Genomic DNA, 5,742 nt, shown 5'->3' on the forward strand with positions numbered 1-5,742 from the left:
AATAAAGTTGGAGTTGGAATTCTCTCCATCCTCCCATTGTCCATAGTTGTTCCAGCATGTCTTCTCTTGGCCTCGGGGGTGTTTTCAGAGGGCAGGTGGCTTCTGCAGACGGGATGTCACAGCCCTTCTCTCGCTTTTGGAGACTGAAGGCAACGAGGACAACATATCCGTTTGCCACATGCTGCATGATGACATCCAAACTGCAAGAGTTGAGGTTTTTTCCAGTGTTGTTTTGGCACTCTAGAAACTTTGCACAAAATTGTGCTCTTATTCCTGTGTCCGGTGTCAAAGTGTAAATAAAACCTATGACTTATTTGTAACTACATGTAGGTGTGTCACTCCCCAATGTGAGTCGAGTGCAGATTTGAGTCGCGCATGCCCAGATTTAAACTGGTTTACGACATAACTGTCATACTGAAATTTGTGAAATCCATGACATAATAAACTTTTTTAATTGCAAACAATAACAGAAGATAGGAATCATTTAAAAAACCTTTTAGCTATCTATTATTGTTTGATTGCTAACGTTAGCTCAAAACACCATTCAACTGACAGCATTTATTGTGTTTGATTGCTAGCTTGTAGCAAAGCTAGCAGTCATTTCAAAAGCCATCTATGATTGATTGATTGCTAACGTCAGCTCAAAACGCCATTCAACTGACAGCCTGTTCGATGCTAACTTGTAGCCAGCAGTGAACGAACTTGGCTAAGTAGGTCAATTTTTACTGTATTGACATTACAGAAGTCTCCCGTTAGCATCTTATATGCTACTTGTCGAAAGTCACATCTGCACTCGTCTCACATTGGGAAGTGACAAGGTGGATTAAAGAGACTGAATATGGATGGCGCGAAAAAGTGAGCATTATACAGCAACAAAAGTTAAGTCTATATCTTCTGGGAGGCACACCAACCTCCTCCTTGAACGGACCACATCGGTCTTATCCAGCAACAGGCAATGTGGTGCATACGGCAATAGATACGTGGCATACATATGGATTACATTGCTTTACTGTTCTGATGCTGGAGAGGAGCCTTTTCAACCTCTGCTGGGCTGATTGGAGATGAGCTACAGCTGTTTCTCACCATGATTGAAGCATGTGAGAGGACTGATTGTTATGATCTGCAGCTGGTATCTGTTCCTGCAGGGACAACGGGTTCGTATGATATCGCACGAAAGTTATGCACACTCACATGTCATACAAAAACTAGGAGATTGCCGGCTTGTCACTTGACATTGACTACAGAGCTCTGTGTAAAAAGCAGCAGTTGCAAGCTGTTTAAGCCACTACAGAGCCTTGTGACGCCAGCTACGGTGTCTGCATGGTGCTCTGCATGGTCAGCGGTAGTTGGTGGTTCAGTTACCCAACAATAGGTGACTGTGCGGCGGGTACAGAGCACCGCCACCTGCCGGTTGTTTTGGTGGAGATTACTCTTAAGTTTAGGCACGAAAAAGTGAGCATTATGCAGCAACAAAAGTTCAGTTTCGGCACCAGAACAACTAGTTTAGGAAAAAGATTGTGGTTCATATTGAAATACTCCCGGGGAACACGCATTTCCTTGGTGAAAGTCTTATTTTCCCTGGGAAGGGAACTCCTCTCTCTGGCTATTTCCTCTATATATAATATATTCCTCTCTGCTCATAATGTCGACATGAATGAATATTTATTTAGAGCTATTAGAGTATTCAAGGGCAACTATGGGCGTGACATGAAGCCGCCAAAGCTGCACCACATTTAGAGTTGATTGTGATTGATTAAGGGATTCAGGTGTAGAACGTACATTCCCACGGTTTCATAAATCAGAATATTTCTGTACGTACTTACATCCTAAGTTTTGTCCATAGGCCACTTCCGACGCAAATTTGCAGCACAGTTTTATCCCTGAGGACCCAGGTCTCAATCCAATAGGAAACCTTTGGGATGTGGTGGAACGGGAGACTTATATCATGGATGTGCAGTCGACAAATAGCAGCAACTGTGTAATGGACCAAAATGTCTGAGGAATAATTGCCACGAAGAACAAAGGCAGTTTCTGAAGTTTAAAGGGTGCCCTGACTTGGTATAGCAAGGTAGAGCAGGCCCATATGGAAAAAAATTAAATCAAAATAATGACATTTTAACCAAATATATTGAGGGCGATTGTAGGGTTATACTATATTTACAATATGATAGGTATTTTTTTTCATTTATCATTTTTAGGCAAGACAGCTGGAGACATGAAAGGAGAGAGATACGGGGAATGACAGGGCCGCAGGTCGAACCCCGGCCTGCTGAGTCGAGGAGTAAACCTCTATATATATATATATATATATATATGGGTGCCTGCTCTACCAGCTGAACAATCCGGGGGTCCACACTATGAAGGTTTTGACAAATAATCATCAGTAATATTAATATTATGAGTGGGTAAAGGCAAATACTAAAACCGCTAGTAAGTCAAAACCAGGAAAAGACAACACTCATATCACGAAATTACAACATCCAAACCCTGTAGCAAGGTGTACATAATGTAGCCAGTAACTGTATATCCAAATACCATGATATAGAAATTCAAATAATAGAATTGTTTTACACTACCTCATAAACATAAAACCAAAAAAGGCCTGCATGAAATAATTAATTCAAACAGAAATTTTGTGACGTAAACATAAGGCTATACAATAAATTTAATGCCCAGGCATAGTGCAAACCTGCAATAAATATAGCAAAAATTTGACTTTCACACCAGTACCATGGATTGTCCAATGTGGGTCATTATACAAAAGTTTCTACTATGCTTTTTTTCTTTCTATATTCTAATTATATATATTTTTTAAACCTTTTTAAAAAGGATCTTAATACTTTTTTGCTGCACAAATAGTGTACCTTTCTCATGGGCTGCTCTGAGTCTGGAGTTCATTACAGTTTCCTCCCCACAGGCTGTACAAATCCTGCGCTCTGCACCCCCCACCCTCCCTACTTCACCTTTTTAATGCTTTTTCAAGGTTAGCTTCATTGTCCTGTGAATGTAAATTAATAGAAAGTCTGCTATTTGGTGGCCACTTTGATCCCATGTGCCTCCATAGAGTTCCAATGACTGCATTCTTAGCATTCATGCCACTGTGTAAATCCACTGGGAGTGTACATTTGTAACCCTGAAAGTGTCAACGCTGTGCAAAATGCAGAATATCATCCTGCTACTTCCAATCATCTGCTCTAAATTCTCCCGCTTCAGGTATGAAAATAAAAAGGTAAGTAAATGACTTGTTCCCTTCCCATTTTAATTCATCTATTTGAGGCTGGCCTTAAAAAAAAAAAAACATGTAGGAAAGCGGGACAAAAGGGAGTTTTAACTCAAAGACTGAAGGCCTGTCTTTAGCCTCATGACGCTCTCCTGCAGCATTATGTTTGCTTATAGGTTTAAGATGTAAATCCAGCAGCATGTGCAGACAGACTCCCTTACAGTGTGACCTTAGATTTGCAGTATTTTTTCTCACAGAATTGACATTGTCACGGTAATCTCCATGTGTCATCTCAGGGGGGTCGGTGTCCTGCTCAAGGGTACTTTGCATGGATATAAACACGGACTGTTAAAAATAATGGATCAATGTGGAAGTGCCTTAATCCTGCCATCCATCCCATTCCACTGACTCCAAAAAGAAGTCTCTTTATATAGAAAAATCTATGGGGAAATGACCCTACTTCTCTCTTGATTTATAACCTCAGTAAACATTTTCATAATGAGTTTCGCTTCTCAATCGTTAGATTCAAGTCTTCTTCAATACAGCAAGATGTTAATTTTGTAAATTATGGTCCCATTTATTTCAAAATAGACGATAAAGCAGAGGATGCTTTACACCGACCTGTGAATCCAGACAAAGGCTTAGCATTGTTAACCATGGCACTTTAAAGTAGTGTTTTCGTCTTAAACTTTGACCCTCCCACTGTACGTTTTCACTCCATCAAAGTTAACTGGAACATTTTGGATTCCAAAAAGTCTTGTTCAGCGATCTACCAACCAAGCTAGCTAGCTACCGCCTGCTTTAGCTGGTAACTTACCCCGCCCAGTTTCAAAAAACCAAGATGGCAACGCCTGTATCGCCAAACCTGAGGCTTCAAAACAGCAGTTCCCAAACAATGCTAAGTCCACTACTTTTACAATGGATTGGAAATTATGAAGGTCTAACAATCAGATTTCTACCACTTCAGTCAATGTTACTAGAGTAGTGATGGGACAACCGACTCTTTTACGCTAGTCGAGTTAATAGATTTGGTCACAGGTTCACGTGCCCTCACAGGGGGCATACTATTCACTAATCGACACTAGACTCACGAGACAAAAAGGCTTCTGGGATCAGTTGAGAACTGAAACTTGCCGAGAACCTAGACACCCGTTTGATTACATTAAACTTGTGAGTTAGGCATGGTTACGGTCTCGTTCAGCGCTGCGTTTGATTACGGTTGCACGGTTACATTCGGTTTTTGGCCACGTGCGGAAGTTCGTGGTCTCCTCCTGACATTTACATACCGTGCACTGCATTATTAAACAGTTGTCATGCACAAAATACTGCAATGTCAGGATTTGTAAACACAAACATAGACTACAATTCAGAGCACAATTGTATCACAGCCTTTTATTTGCAGAGTCTAATGCACTCAATGAAGTGATACATCACAATGGCCCATGATCGGTTTAACGTTACAACATTCAGTATGGTCAACAGTCACGGGCCATTCAACCATTCTTCTACAACTCTTCAACTCTTTCAGTCGGGGAATCAGGGTCTCCTATGTGCTGAGCATGCATCTATCGCACTCAGCCTGAAGCTCTGCCGGCAGGAGTGAGTCGGTTCATTGACGTTTGGCACTTGATTCTCCCGGTTCAGTGACACGAGTCGGGTTAATAACCGACTCTTTGGTCAGGTCGTTAACACTGTAGTAGAGTTTAGCAGAAAAATATAAAACAGAAAAAGTCATGCAGAGCTTAAACTCTGCTGTATTGGGCGAATTGGAAATAATCTCAATGGCTCTAGAGCACTTTTCTTCAAGGGCAGAGACAACATGTATGCATGATTTACACAAAGCCCGATAAGCATGCACACAACACAAACACACAATCCATCTTTAAATCCTGAGGCCTCTGGGATTGACAAACTGTATCAGGAGATGGAGTGAGTGCTGAGCAGTTTGTTAGGATTATACAAAATGAAGCTACTGAAAACATCAATAGACTAGATTAGTTATAGTCATTCCTGAGGGGAAATCAAAGCAACAGCCGCAGGACTAGGGGATAAATAAGAGAAAGGCAAATGGTTTTGTAAACCTAGAGAGATGATTTTTGTCAACATTAGCAGCAGAGCAGAGACTAAATGAGAAATATCTGAATTATGAAGGAGGAACCACAAGCGGTAGAGGTTTAAGGTTTTGCAGAACGAGCTAAAATGCTGCACTAACTAAATAAAGTTCATTGATACAAAACAGAGAATATGAAATTATCTCCAAAACCCAAAGATCCAAAAGATTTTTAATTGACAGCAGAGTTGATCATCATCTGGGTAATTTAATTTTTTTTACGCGTAAACCATATTTTTGTTGTACTGCACATTGCAGCAGATCGTCTTTTCACCCTGTGTGTTTAGGTCTTTTTTTTTTTAGCTCCAGAGCGAGAAATCTCACTTATATACTGTCTTTGTTGGGAGTCGCACATGCTCAGTAGCTCGGATCCCATCAGCTAGATAACTCTTTCTCCAGCTTTGGTCAGTCC

This window comes from Etheostoma spectabile, chromosome 17 (genome assembly GCF_008692095.1).
Source record: "Etheostoma spectabile isolate EspeVRDwgs_2016 chromosome 17, UIUC_Espe_1.0, whole genome shotgun sequence".
Classification (NCBI taxonomy): Eukaryota; Metazoa; Chordata; class Actinopteri; order Perciformes; family Percidae; genus Etheostoma; species Etheostoma spectabile.